Below are 16396 nucleotides of genomic sequence, written 5' to 3' on the forward strand. Positions count from 1 at the left end.
CAATCAGAGAAGAAAAAGAAATAAAAGGAATCCAAAGCAGAAAAGAAGAAGTAAAGCTGTCACTGTTTGCAGATGACATGATACTATACATAGAGGATCCTAAAGATGCTACCAGACAACTACTAGAGCTAATCAATGAATTCAGTAAAGTAGCAGGATACAAAATTAATGCATAGAAATCTCTTGCATTCCTATACACTAATGATGAAAAATGTGAAAGAGAAATTAAGGAACACTCCCATTTGCCAGTGCAACAAAAAGAAAAAAGTACCTAGGAATAAACCTACCTAAGGAGACAAAAGTCCTGTATGCAGAAAACTATTAGACACTGATGAAAGAAATTAAAGATGGTACAAACAGAAAAAGAGAGATATCATGTTCTTGGATTAGAAGAATCAACATTGTTAAAATGACTATACTACCCAAAGCAATCTACAGATTCAATGCAATCCCTATCAAACTACCAATGGCATTTTTCACAGAACTAGAACAAAAAATTTTACAATTTATATTGAAACACAAAAGACCCTGAATAGCCAAGCAATCTTTAGAAAGAAAAATGGAGCTGGAGGAATCAGGCTCCTGGACTTCAGACTATACTCAAAGCTACAGTAATCAAGACAGTATGGTACTGGCACAAAGACAGAAATAGAGATCAGTGGAACAGTATAGAAAGCCCAGAGATAATCCCACGCACCTCTGGTCACCTTATCTTTGATAAAGGAGGCAAGAATATACAATGGAGAAAAGACAGCCTCTTCAATAAGTGGTGCTGGGAAAACTGGACAGCTACATGTAAAAGAATGAAATTAGAACATTCCCTAACACCATACACAAAAATAAACTCAAAATGGATTAAAGGCCTAAATGTAAGGCCAGACACTATAAAACTCTTGGAGGAAAACATAGGCAGAACACTCTATGACATACATCACAGCAAGATCCTTTTTGACACACCTCCTAGAGAAAGGGAAATAAAAACAAAAACAAATGGGACCTAATAAAACTGAAAAGCTTTTGCACAGCAAAGGAAACCATAAACAGGACGAAAAGAGAACCCTCAGAGTGGGAGAATAATTTGCAAATTAATCAACTGACAAAGGATTAATCTCCAAAATTTACAAGCAGCTCATGCAGCTCCATATCAACAAAATAACCTAATCCAAAAATGGGCAGAAGACCTAAACAGACATTTCTCTAAAGAAGATATACAGATTGCCAACAAACACATGAAAGGATGCTCAACATCAATAATCATTAGAGAAATGCAAATCAAAACTACAATGAGGTATCACCTCACACCAGTCAGAATGGCCATCATCAAAAAATCTACAAACAATAAATTCTGGAGAGGGTGTGGAGAAAAGGGAACCCTCTTGCACTGTTGGTGGGAATGTAAATTGATACAGCCACTATGGAGAACAGTATGGAGGTTCCTTAAAAAACTACAAATAGAACTACCATATGACTCAGCAATCCCACTACTGGGCCTATACCCTAAGAAAACCGTAATTCAAAAAGAGTCATGTACCACAATGTTCATTGCAGCTCTATTTACAATAGGCAGGACATGGAAGCAACCTAAGTGTCCATCAACAGATGAATGGATAAAGAAGATGTGGCACATATATACAATGGACTATTACTCAGCCATAAAAAGAAACGAAATTGAGTTATTTGTAGCGAGGTGGATGGACCTAGAGTCTGTCATACAGAGTGAAGTAAATCAGAAAGAAAAACAAATACTGTATGCTAACACATATATATGGAATTTAAAAAAAGAAATGGTTCTGAAGAACCTAGGGGCAGGACAGGAATAAACACACAGACGTAGAGAATGGACTTGAGGACACGGGGAGGGGGAAGGGTAAGCTGGGACGAAGTGAGAGAGTACCATGGACATACATACACTACCAAATGTAAAATGGAAGCAGCCACATAGCAGAGGGAGATCAGCTCGGTGCTTTGTGACCACCTAGAGGGATGGGATAGGGAGGGTGGGAGGGAGACGCAAGAGGGAGGAGATGTCGGGGGCTGTCCTGTGCTGGTAGGTTGTTAAGCAGCATCCCTGGGCTCTACCCACTAGATGCCAGTAGCACTCACTACCACCGCTCCAGCTGTAACAAAAATGTCTCCAGACAGTGCCAAATGTCCCAGGGGAGGGGGGAGGGAACGAGAGCAAAATCACCCACTGTCGAGAACCACTGCCTTATGTTCAACTAGCCCTAATAGAGAGGTGCGTAGAAAGAAAATTAAAACCCTCATTTTCGTAAAACAGAAAGACAGATATTTAATCAGTTTCTGTTCAATTCATTAGCAAGTGTTAAATGTACATTTTCTATGTCCCAAATACAAGGTTTGTAACAGTTGGGGAGCCCAAAGTGTCATCATGGAGGCAGAAACCTTATTTGCCTTAACTACAGTTATAAGTTGACTGTCTGTTGAACAACATGTGTTTATACTGTTCAGGTCCACTTATAGGCAGATTAGTTTTCGATAGTAAATATTACAGTGCTGCGCCATCTGCGGTTAGTTGAAGGCTGGTTGAATCCATGGTTGCAGAACCTGGGATACGGGAGGAACCGTGGAAACAGAAGGCAGACTATAAGTTATACATGCCTTTTTGACTGCATAGAGGGTCAAGGCTCCTTTCCCCCTGCATTGTTCAAGAATCAACTGTAGTTCTGTGTAATGCTTAAATTAACACTGTGCCTGACATGTGGTAGACTCAATAAATACTCTAGATAAAGGATGGATGGATGGATGGATGGATGGACGGATGGATGATGGGTGCCTGGAAAGAGAATCCCTTAAAATACTTACTGTCTTGGAGACAAAACTAATTTATTCAGAATCTAATTTGAAAACAAGTAGGTTATAAGCCCCATAGCATAAATGAAGTGCAACAGGAATCTAGAGAAAAGAGCTACCAGTGAAGGCTAACAGGGTAAGGATGGAGAATGTGATTTAAAAAGAAAACCTCCAGAGGTTATAATGAGAAAAAATGAAGCTTAGTGACAAAGTAGAAAAAGAAAGTAAAGGAAAACAACAGTCAACTATGAATTTTAAGGCAGCAGGTTCCAAACTTTCCTCCAATACCAAGGATATGCAGGAGAGTGAAGGAGGGAAAATGTTAGCCAATAAGGAGCCTCCAACCATTGCTTCCACTGGAACTGTTGCTCTAGCATATTTGTTAGTGTATTCTAGTAGATTTGAAGAAGATATGTAATAGCTTTGGCGGAAAAACATCTAAAAACTGCTTTTCTAGGAACAAAGGGCATAGAAAACCTATGGTACCAGTGATAGATTTTAATAGATTAAGTCAGCGAAAAAGAACCAGTATTGGGCTGGGAAGTAGGGAAAGCTGAATTTAGCTGGAGCAGATGAATTTGAGGTGTTGGTGTAACATGTATTGAAGATATCATGGAGCTAAAAAGAAATAGGCATTTAGAGCCTAAGTAAGAAGACAGGGCTAGGGTGTAGATGTGGGCATCACCTACATGGACATGAAGTTCTGCAATGAATTAATAAGGAGACGGGGGAACACAGGTTAAGCATAGATCTGTGATCAAAGCATAGCAAGAGGAAGTCACTCAAAGCATCAATTAATATTCATACTGAAAGTAAAAGAAGCAGTCATGAGAAATGAAGAAGATCAGGAACCAATAATGGGGTGAAACGAGTTATATCAGTAAACGAGAGCCATCATTGACATGTCTTAGAAAACTGGAAGAAGATGGAGCTGAAAATTGGCCCTAGATTTGGCAATGGAGAGATAGTTAATAGTACTTAAAGCAGCAAAAAATATCTTTTCAACTGTGTGTAGACTGGACAAAAACCTGCACAAATGTTCTGTATCGCTATGAGAGCTGGAAAATATGCATAAGTGTGATCTATTTTGCAAAAGTCCCAGAGCACAACTTGACATTAGTGGGAGCTGACATGCCAAAAATGAATTACTAATGTATTCTAAAATAAGCCACTATAAAATCTCTAAAGCTATCTTACTGCATTTAACAATTCTTTTCCAAGAGTTGGACAACTTTCATGACTTCCTGCACAAGTGAAATCTGGATCACATCTTAAGGGAAACTCACCTACTCAGTTTAATTTTACCCTGCTCTAGTCCTTTACAAAAAGGAGGAAGATGAATTGCTTGGGAACTGGTAGCTCAAAGTGGCTAAAGGAGCTAGAGACCATAAAGAAAGGGCCATAAACTTTAAGGGGAGAAAGATATTCTAATTGATTTTAGTGTCAAAGTTCTTGCCAAGCAAAATCTTATTTGGAAGAAAGATAAATCGTTCTGAGAGAAGCAGGGCTGCTTTCGTTGAGACAGGATTGGGGGAACCCTGCCTGCTAGCCCAAGCTCTACAACCTTCATGAAAATATTCCTTGGACCCCCCTGGACCACAACTGAAAACAATGTACTGAACCCCTTTATTTTCAAATAATATCTGAAGCCCAGACATGGGTAAGAACTTACTCAAAAAAATTAAATATCTGATTTAAAAATGGGCAGAGAACCTAAATAGACATTTTTCCGAAGAACACAGATGACCAACAGATACATGAAAAGGTGCTCAACATCACTAATCATCAGGGAAATGCACATCAAAACCAAAATGAGATATTACCTCACACCTGTCAGAAGGGCTATTATCAAACACAGAAAATAACAAGTGTTGGCAAGAATTTGGGGAAAAAGCAACCCCCCATGCACTGTTGGTGGGAATGTAAACTGGTGCAGCCACTATGGAAAAGAGTATGAAGGTTTCTCCAAAAATTAAAAGTAGAACTGCTGTATGATCCAACAATCCCACTTCTGAGTATTTACACAAAGAAAATGAAAATATTAATTTGAAAAGATTATGCACCCATCTGTTCATTGCATCACTATTCACAATAGCCAAGATATGGAAGCAACCAAAGTGTCTATCAATAGACAAATGGATAAAGAAGATGGGATACATATATACAATGGAATATTACTCAGCTATAAAAAGGAACAAAATCTTGCAATCTGTGATAACATGGTTGGACCTAGAAAGTATTATGCTAAGTGAAATAAGTCAGACAGAGAAAGACAAATACCATATGATTTCATTTATATGTGGAATCTAAATAACAAAACAAATGAAAAAATAAAACAAAACAGATTCATAGATACAGAGAACAAATGGGTGGTTGCCAGAGAGGAGAGAGTTGGGGGTGACGGATGAAATATGTGAAGGGAATTAGAGGCACAAAACTTCCAGTTATAAAATAAATAAGTCATGGTGGTGTAATATACAAAATAGGGAATATAGTCAATAATACTGTAATAACTTCAATGGTGATAGATGGTAACTAGACTCACCATAGTGATCATCTTGTACATAAATGTCTAACCACTGCGTTGTACACCTGAAACTAATATAACATTGTATGTCAATTATACTTCAATAACAAAGATATAGTCAAAGTGAGAAAAGTGGGAAAAAAAGTCAAAATGAGAACAGTGAAGAAAAGAACTTACTGAAGGTGACCCAGCTAGCTAATGGCTCAGACAGAATTAGAACCCAATTATCCTTAGTCACAATACTTTTTCACGTTGTGTTTAAGTTGAAAACATGTCAGGGGGCATTCACCTCAGAGTATGGAACCAAAGCAGGATGGGATTTCTCCTTCATCTTCAGGTGCCTTCAGAAAAGCTGCCCAAATCAACTATTTCCTTTTCTAAATCTCCTATCTCCCATTAATTGGTTTATTTGGAAATAAATAAGAATTGATTTCATGGAAATGAAATAGTAGAGTAATTTTTTTCACCATCCATTTTGTACTTTCTTTTAACTGATTGTAAACAATTACATACCAAAGTCAGAAAAGCTTGCTCTCTCACTTAGAGATTCTCTGCCTTAAAGTGCATTTAATGTATTTAAATGGAAAGAGAATGGTGGGAAAATGACATCTTGTCCCCATTTGTACATTAACAAGAAAATCAGATATAGCTATAATTTAACCTTAATAAATCAAAATTCTTCTGGAAAGATTTGATGACTCCAAAATCAAATTCATTCTGCACCGTCTCCACAGCTGTTAGCAAATTTTGGGGTGGTCTATGTAGGAGAAAACATTCAAAGGCTAATTCTACATCTACAGAGCACAGACATAACTCCTATTTTGACAGGCAGATTTTATAGTGGTTTATTTTGGTCTACTTTAGTATTTCATTTTTTGGCATTAAAGCCTTAACTAATGCCAGATCTGTTCCTCTCCTCCTATATGCTCTGTGTTTTCTTTAAAAACAGGAAACTCATAGCTCTAAAAATTATTTGCTCTGTATGATAATAGCTAAGCAGGGTCTGGCAACCAACTGTGTTAGAATATTACACTGAGGAGGAACTGCAATGAGCCATTTCCAACAAAAGAGAAGAGAATCTCTAAATATGAGTGTTTGTCTCTGTTTTTGTTGTTTTCAACTGGCTACCAAAGAGGCAATGATGTTTTCTCCTCTCAGGTCTCCTGTTGAGGTGCCTGGCATATAGTAGGCACTTTAAAAATACTTCTTGCAGGCTGAATGTAGTCAGATAAAAGTGGATTCATTGTAGTCCAGGAAATGATACCCAAGTTGGGATCCAGTATTACGTACATGCTACATACACTCAGGATGTCCACACAGCATCTCCCAAGGATTATAGGCAAAAGGGACAAAGTTTCCTTATATAGTCTGTTGCATCTACAAAACATGGAAATAATTTGAAGTCAGGTCAAATGCCTTTGGAGAATGTGATTCATTGCACTGCTTATGACCTGTACCGAATTTGAGTTTGGAGATCTTCATCTCAGTATGAAACTAGGTAGATTTATGGGTCTGTCCACACTGCAAAGTCCTTTGACGTCACATCAATAGGAAGTGTGCTTGGTAGAAGGAATATTAAGGCAATACCTAGGACTACATTACACAAAATTAATTAGTCAAGTAAGGGACGTAACAGTTTATTTCTGCAAATAAAATAAATATTCAAATCATTTATTTGACTGGTCATTTTAAGAAAAAAATATGGTTTAAATGATTTTGCATACAGAAATAACCAATGCCTAACTGAAGAAAAAAATGAAATGAAGCTATGCTTACAGACCTTTTCTTCTTGCTTTTTCAACATCAGTCTTTCTATAGCATAATGTCACTTTGCTAATATCAAATTTTGATAGTATAATATAATTATATATAATTATGTATGTATACATATATACACACACACAGACACACATATTCTCATAATATAAAGATAGATAGAGACAGATATAAATAGATATAAATATTTAAATAACCTATATTAATAAAGGGAAAAACAGGATAAATAAAATCCATAATACTTGCCCATATGATTACTTACAATTGTAGTAATAAATATGTAAACTAAACATTAACCTAAACATACTCTGAGCAATCTTAGATACTCAAACTGGACAAAAGGAAAGAGAATAATGCAATAGAAAAGGAAAAGTGTTTAAGAAAAGAAAGCCTTTAGCATTAATATTTGTAGTACATTACTGGTACTATGACGTTATGTTTTACCGTGAAGACATTTTTGCATTTGGTGGTGGCAGGGCCTGGGATGTAATAAAAAGAAGCATGCTATTTTATGTAGGGACATATTTTAATGAACCTGCTGGTCATGAGCAGGTATCCACGTTCTTTGAGCAGAAAGAAAAGTAAGACACTGAGCCATAAGGGAGCTCTTCAGAATAGACTAGCAGGGATTTTTAAGTTAAATGAGGAGAGAGAGAGGCCTCCCTGAAAGGAGAAAGCAGGCGCAGCAACTTGGTGGCCTGGCAGGGATTTGAGGAAAATCGCCCAAAATGGACTTCCTGTAGCTGTGATGGATTAGGAATTTTAGAAAAATGATGTCTGACAGTTAGGTTAAATTGTTTCTAACTCTATGCAGTATTTTCCCCGCATTAATCCCCAAACCAATAAAAAAAAGTCTGTAAGACACAGACGTACTTTGTTAGTGGCAACTCGGAAAATAAAAGAGAATGAGCTGTAACTATTGCTTGGAGTGAATTGTTGAGGAAAGGGAACGGCATAAGGAAGGATAAAGGGACACAATTTATAATCACTCACATGGTCGTCTGTTTGTTGGAGTATCTTGGTCTATGCCAATAGGTTGCGAACTCCATTAAAACAAGGACCATTTCTGTCTTATGCGCTGATACACCCTAATACCCAGGATCCAGCACAGTGTCTAGTCCTTACTAAGTCCTCAGTTGAAGTTGTTGAGTGGACAAAGGAATAAAAATTGATCAAGGAACATGAGTTCAAGTTGAACAACCACGAGTCCCTCTGCAGGAGCCATCAGAATTAACTGGAGAGGGCACTAAACTTCTTGCAGTTATAAAGAATGAAGAGATTGGGAAAGTTGGATTCATTTTAGGATATTAAGGAAATACTTAACTATTCTGTTCACCCTCATTTGGGTGTACTACACTACAATCCTGACACTAGAGTTAGCATCAGATTTCACAAGTTAAGGCTCGGTTCTCCACAGGACTGCCCCATGTTCAGACACCAGCTTCACTTTGGGGGGCCCCAGACAATCCAGGCCACCTGCACTTCTGACTGACTGGCTTAAAAATTTGAGGTTTTTCATAACCCCCACCGGTTTACTAACTCACTAGAACAGCTCACAGAATTCAAGAAAGTGCTATAGTTAAGATTAGTTTTATTATAAAGGATGTAGATCCAGAGGACCAACCAAAAGAAGAATCACATAGGACAAAAAGGTAGTTAAGTCTTTCTGGTAACCAGCCCCCCATTGTGAAGCTATTTGGCGCTCAGAATGAGTCATCTCATTCGGGTAACATGCATTCCAATTACTCAGACATTCCCCTAAGGCATAAATAAATTCATCAAAACCTTAATATATCCAATGAAAACGTTTATTATTTTTTAAATTTCAATTTATTCATTATTGGTTCTATCCCTTTTATCCCTAAATTCTCACTCAATAAAAAGCTGGTGCCAGAAGTATCTGAATAACATTGGAATTTTTGTTATTAGCATCATGGTGATGCTTTCTGCAAAGGGTTGGTTTACAAACTGATAAGTGGTAATCATCAATGGTTCAGTACCGTTAATGATTAGTGATAAGTACAAAATTAGCTCTATCACCAGTTCTATGAGTTCCTTGAGCTTTTGGAGTCAAGAGTATGGCCATTTAAAAAACCACAGATATACATAGCTCTGTAACAAAAGAATTCAAGCACAGAAAAAAGCTTCCATACGTTAGGCAAAGAATTTAGTTTAAATCATTTCAGTCAAAATTAAAAATTCCCTTTCATATCTCTCTATCTATAGGATCTATCTGATCAGGATTCAGGAAGTCTTACCTTGTAACAGTCTACCTCTTTGGAAGTTCAATGATTTCATAAAGACACGACAGAACTCTCATCAACACTGAATTCATTCATTTACTCATTGAGCATCTATTGTATATTAAGCACTGTACTAGGTTCTGAAGATACAGAAGTCAACAGAACAGACAAGATTTTTCCTCTCCTGGAGCTTTATTCTAGTGGTAGGCTAGGGCAGGCAGAAAATACAAAGCAAACACATGACTAACCAACAAAAGTACTGACTGTGAAGAGTGCAGTTGGAGGAAATAACTAGGGGAGGACACAGTAACTGAAGAAAGCACTTTAGAAGTTTAACCAGGGAAAGGCTCTCTGAGGAGATGACATTTGAAGTGAGACTCAAAGGAAAGGGAGGTCAAAAGTCATTCCAGGCAGAAGTAAGAGCTCCAGCCTAGAGGAGGAAAGGAACTTGATGGAAGTTCAGTAAGAGTGGTGGGTGGTGGAGATAGAGGCTGGGGCAATATGCGGGGGCAGATCAGTCGGGGTCTTGTTGGCCATGGCAATAACTTTGGATTTATTCTGGGTACAGTGCGAACTCACTGGAAGATTTTTTTCTAATGTCCTAGTAACATTATCTCATTTCCTTGTTTAAAAGAATACTCTAGCTTCACTGCACAGAATAATGGAAGGAGGAGGGAAGGATGAAAGTAGGGAGATTAGTTAGGGATCAGCTTTATAATATAGACATATTCTAAAGATCTGCAAACTGAAATCTATGCTCTTTACATACAGGACCTTGAGAGTAGGAATGAATTGTCTAATTTTATAGAAGTAAAATGAAATATCAGCATAAGAGAGAGAAGAAAGCAAATCTAAGATCCTACTTCATCAACATACTTGGAGAGGGGAAAATTTCCTGATAGCAGTTCCATTCTCCACAGTTGCCTGAGGCAGTGAAATGATATGCCTGTTACAACAGAAGGTCTAAAGATTTTCACTTCATGCCCACATTTTGTGGTACCATTTGGGCATGGAGGAAAAACAAAAACAAATAAACAAAAAACATGGGTTCAGGAACTGACAGTCAAAATATGCATTATATCATGTAACTTAGTGCTGATAATTGTTATTATATGAGGAAAAAATCACTTTGCTATTCTATGTATAACTAATAAAGGTTTGCAGTACCATTTAATGTGATTTTGAAGCTCTGTGATTCCAGGTTTTCTCAGTGGAGGCATGTCAGATTTTATAAAGGAAGGGATGGAATTGCAAGATTTCATATGCAGAAATTTGCTTTACAAGCAACTCTGTGGCGGATACCTACTCTCTGAGGATGTTTGTAGTTCCAAATACATGTGCCTCACCTATGGTTTCCCTCCTCTTTCTAAACATTTCACTATGTACACGGTAAATCCTTATGAGTTCAGACTCCTTGAGGTTAAGTCCTGTCTGAACTAACAGGCTCATAGCCAGAAAAATGAGATTGTGTTCATTTATAACTGTTGAACTATAATCGATATTCTTTACTAGAATATGCTGTGGGAATAATAGCAATATTTTAAAAGAACTTTCTCTAGATTTATAACATTCATTATCATTCTCTTTTTAGCATATTTAATGACTGAGAATAGACATTTTAAAAGATTATTACTCATTCAAGAAAAATCGAATTTAATGTACATGGTAAGATATTTTGCTAATTTCTAGAAAATTTTTCCAAAGAATAGTATTATACTTTTCTTAATGCTTTAAGCCTCTGGATTATTCATTCTCATTCTTCCTCTCTCTCTCTCTCTTTCTGCGTGTGTCTGTGTGTGTTCACTTCTTCACCTTTCTCCTCCCGCCCTCCCTCTTCTTTTTATCCTGTTGACTATTTACAGATATCCAGAGGAACAAAATTGGTTCTTTAAATAAAAGGGGGAAAACAATTTTTAAAAGCTGCCATTGTGGGAAAATGTTTTCAGAAATGAAGCATCAGGGGCTTTGGCTGTGGCCTCTGCTGTTTTTTCCGACTGTTTTGGTATTTTAGTGACTGTAAAGAAATGACCCTTAAAGTTGCCGTGTCAGGCTGGTAATAAAGTGACGTCTTGGGAAAACCAAACTCTTTCTTTCCCTGCACTTTTTTTTCCTCCTGTAATTAGACTTGCCATCATTGGGGACTGTCTTTGTTATTACCAGCATCCCTCTCACCTCTGTTCAGGGACAGCAGTAGCTAAGTGAAGGCATCCCCTTATGTACTGGGTGGAGGATTTAGACACAAACCGCATTCACGACGGCTGCATTTTTCCTTTGTTAACCTCAGTATCTTCGGGAATTCTTGGTTTTATTTGCAGCGGCCCTGCTTGGCATCCTTCTCCCTTGTGTTTCTTCACAATGTTCTATTATTTGTTATGAAAAACATAAAAAAAAAGATAGCTGCTCCTCTGGCCTTTCAAATTCCCAGCCTGCATAATGCATTTCTGGAATTGGTCACCAGCCAGGACCATCACTAAGGAGAAACATGTGGTTGCCACTTGTGTCTAGTGCTTGTTTCACCGAATCTGGTAGTTTCAATTGAATGCACTGATGTCACTCTTCCAAGTGAATGAACCCCATGGGGATTGTAGGGAGGATGAAGATTGCTTTTTATTAAGCCGGGGACCCTACATTTTCTTCTCAAACCGTCAGCAGACTCACCTTCTGCTGTGCCTGCAAGCACCAGAGCAGATGTAACTAATCAGCACACTCTTTATATTTGTTTTCTTCAAGGGCTGGTCTGTTCCCTGTGTTTTCTACTGGGTTCTGCTCAGATACCATCAAATAAAAAAGAGTCATCTATGCTGGTTTTTTTCTGAGAGAAATTTAAAGACTATGGTTTAAGGATCTGTATTTCATAGCCCCAGAGCTATTGTTAAGTTGCCAAGTACTAAGCATTCTCAAAAAATATATTCATCAGTTATTAATTCATTCATTTAAAAATTTTATTGAGCAACTATTATATGATGACACCTGTTTAGGGCAAGGAAAATATAATCCTTGTCTCCATGGAGAGTATAATTTGGTGGAAGGGCACAGTCTCTTTCTATATAAATTCTTATTTATATTCTTATATATTTATATATAGACATATTATCAAAGATGATTTCATATAGGGATAAGTGCTATGGAAGAAATAAAGTAATTGAGTGTGAAAGGGAAAGACTGATCATCCAGAAGATGACATTTAAGCTGGATCTGAATAAGGAAAAGAAGCTGGTTATTTGACAAGCTGGAGGAAAAGCTTATGACAGAGGGATCAGTAAGCACTCAGGCCCAGAGCCAGGACTGAGTTTAAGTTGCTTAACGGACAGAAAGCCAGAATGGCAGGTATTTGGGGATGTATATGGAGTGTGCACGTGGCCTTTTGAAGTTTATAATCAATACTCTCTCTATACAGGATGGGGGGATATCATTGGAGACAATCTTTCCAATGAAAAGGAAATAAACTGTGTTTAGAACAGTTCTGACACATTAAAATACTTCGTAAATATTTGCTGAGATAGATTCTTGAAGTCCAGTTTTCAGTTGTTTCAACAAACATTTGTAGGCATTGATTGTAAGAATATCAGTTTCTACATGTTTATATTTAGTTTAATACTCACAGCAACACTAAAAAGAAGTGGCTATTATCACCACTTTAAAACATGTGGAAACTGCAGATTGGGGAGTTTTTAAAAACTTGCTGAGGGTCATAGAGATAGAAAAAGTAGACCTGAAACTGAAACTCAGGTCTGACTCTTTACCAACCCCATTCTTTGAAACTAGCCTACTGTGAGTTAGGCTCTGAGTTAGAAGGTGAACAAAGGTGCCTAATACAGAGTTGCTATCCTCAGTGAACTATCCTGTTGACACTTCAAGGTGAATATTAGGGTCCCTGTTTAACAAATGAAAAAACTAAAATTCGGACAGAAGAAGTGGCTTGACTCATCATAACTGGGATTTGAACCCAATATTGTTTGCTTCTGCCACCTCTTTCCCCATGTAAGTCTCTGATGCAGCCAAAGTGAGGAACCACTAGGATAGGGGAAAGGTCACTCTCATTGCATCAGACAAGATATTTTGCAGGAAAATGATTGTGTCAATTAACGTCCTTTGGTTGGAGGCATCAGAAACGTGACACATATACACAATGGAGTAGTACTCAACCATAAAAGGGAATGCAACTGGGCCATTTGTAGAGATGTGGATGTACCTAGAGTCTGTCATACAGAGTGAAGTAAGTGAGAAAGAGAAAAACAAATATCGTATATTAATGCATATATGTGGAATCTAGAAAAATGGTACAGATGAACCTAATTCCAGGGCAGAAACAGAGACACAGACGTAGAGAATGGACATGTGGACACACAGATGGAAGGGGAGGTTGGGACGAATTGGGAGATTGGATTGACATATATACACTACCATGTGTAAAATAGATAGCTAGTGGGAACCTGCCATAAAGCACAAGGCGCTCAGCTCGGTGCTCTGTGATGACGTAGATGCATGGGATGGGGGAATGGGAGGGGAGGGAGGTCCAAGAGGGAGGAGATATATGTATACATGTAGCTGATTCACTTCATTGTACAGCAGAAACTAACACAACATTGTAAAGCAATTATACTCCAATTTAAAAAAAAAAAAGAAAAAGAAATAGACTCTCATTGGGTTTCAGTTAAAAGAGCAGAAAGGGAGGTTATTGGAACTCTAATGAGACAGCTTACAACATTGAAAGAGTTGCTGAACCACAAAGTTCCAGGAAGATGGAAAATGGGGTAGAGACCTCAGCTGTGGACCTTCTCTCTGGGTGCCCCCTTCTGGTGACAGTGCTGATTTTCTCCTGCTTTTGTATGTTTCTGTTTAAGCTGAGCTTCTCCAGAAAGAGACTCACATTAGGCTAGTGAGGTTAGATTCTTATCCTGTAATCCAAAGGCGCAGATACGGCTACCTGATAAAAGAGGTATATTTTTCATATTGAGGAAAAAATAAAAGGCTACTGCACAGATCATATCTAATCTCACATTTTAACAGATAAAGAAACTGACATTGAAGGAGTGTAAGTGATTTTTTTTTTCACAAGGTCACCTAATTCTTGATCCGAAGAAGCTGCAATTAAGAAAAATGTTGTTTGTTCTCAGAATGTCAGGTCTCTCCTTTCTACCTTAATCACACCTCTTATGGGTCTTTACCCTTCCTCATTAAAACCTGTACATTATAAATGATCAATCAGTTAGAGTTTAGGGTAACTAAAATGTTGCTGGATATATTTGTAGTATAAACCTCATTTTAAGGTATGTATACAAGGTCCTTTTCCCTATAAAATACACCTTAGGAACTGCTGAATAGAGGAGATGCATTTTCTGATCAAAGGGATGTCTCCCCAAATTCTTAAGCTTGGACATCAATACACAGCTCATCTTTTCCTATTGAGCACTTCAGGATACTATTTCAGAAACATTTTATAAAACCTATGTCTGGCCTTCTATATAAATGCCAGCTTAAGAAATTATGCTGGCATTCTCAATATTTACCCAAAATTTCACTGACAAAGATACTGGTCTTTCTGTATTTAATAAACTTCTGAGTAATGAACATAGATATTCTCAAGCAAATTTTTGAAACTCCATCATATGGCATATATCTGTCAGTATAAAAGAGACTCGATCCAATTTACATGTCAGTTTATTAACGTTAAGACTGGGTCCAAAACACTATTTTTTCCAGCAAATACTAAAACATGCTGTGACTATAGTAACCTTCCCAGGTAAACCCCAAATTGTCCTTTGCCCCATCTGAGCAGATCAGATTTGTGCTAAACTCACCACAGTTGGAAGTCACTGTGTTTGAGCTTATTTTACCATTTCCACTAACTAATAGAAAAATTCAAAACTTCAGTTCAAAGTGCTTGGAAGAGTCTGCAGAGAGTTCAGAACCTTACAAGACCTGAACCTGAACCCGTTTCTTTAACATCCATAGTGGATGTTGATAGCCCTCTGGGAATTAATCTCACAATCAGACTGCAAGAAAGATCGAGGATATGAGTAAAGAAGACATGAAGAAGATATTTCCATCGGGTTTAAAAAGAAAAATATATTCAGAACATCAATCTCAGTAGCTAGGCTGACAGATGATGTTTTAAGAAATAACCATCAACAGCAGGGAAATAGTTTCTTTAATTGTACAGTCACTTTTGGAGCTATATGGAGTAGTCTGCATAAACTCCTTTCAAATACAAACACACATACACACCCACACACATTTATTGAGAGCAAATACCCATTGCTGAAGTTAATGGAGTGAAATACAGCTGAAGTGGGACTAGGAGAGCAGCAGGGGAGGAATTGTGGAAACCAAGTTAACTGCTCTGATACAAACTGACTTTTTGTCTTTTCCAGCCAGACCATATATTATAGTACATAATGTAGGATGGGGATGCTTTCTGTAGTGAATGCACTGTATAGGATAAAGGATCAGCAAAATACTATGGATGGGGTGTTTTTTCCTTCTTTCAGTTCAAGAGCTTTTGCCCTCTCCTCCGCAGTGTACTAATACCTGCAAAATTATGGACTGTTACGATTACTTTGAGCTTGCCAAGACACAGTCCTCACCTAGAATCCTGCTTGCAGCTGAGAGATTCCAGTATGAGAATCACGTCAAAAAATGGGAGGATGTCACAAAACAGCCACCACCATGATGAAGGAGCTAAAGGGATTGATTTATGAGAATGGATTAAAACAACTTAATAGAGTGGCCAAATCATGACCCAACTCCATAGGACTGTCATACACTTTGAAGTTAGAAGGGACTTTTTTAAGCAGAAAATTTCAAGGACACAATAGGTCATAGAAGGGAGAAAAGAAAAGATCTTCACCTAGCTGGTATGTTGTGTATAGGGCTAAGACCAGGGCCAGGTAGCGAGTCAAGGTTTAAGCTTGCTGTCTTCAAAGTGATACAGCGAAAGTGTCTCCTCAGAAGTGAAGACACAATTCTAGAATGATGTTAATTTTTAATGGACATATGTCCTCTAGAGAGCCGTGTGAGAGGGGAGAGGGGGCTAAAT

The sequence above is a fragment of the Pseudorca crassidens genome, chromosome 6, assembly GCF_039906515.1.
Source record: "Pseudorca crassidens isolate mPseCra1 chromosome 6, mPseCra1.hap1, whole genome shotgun sequence".
Classification (NCBI taxonomy): Eukaryota; Metazoa; Chordata; class Mammalia; order Artiodactyla; family Delphinidae; genus Pseudorca; species Pseudorca crassidens.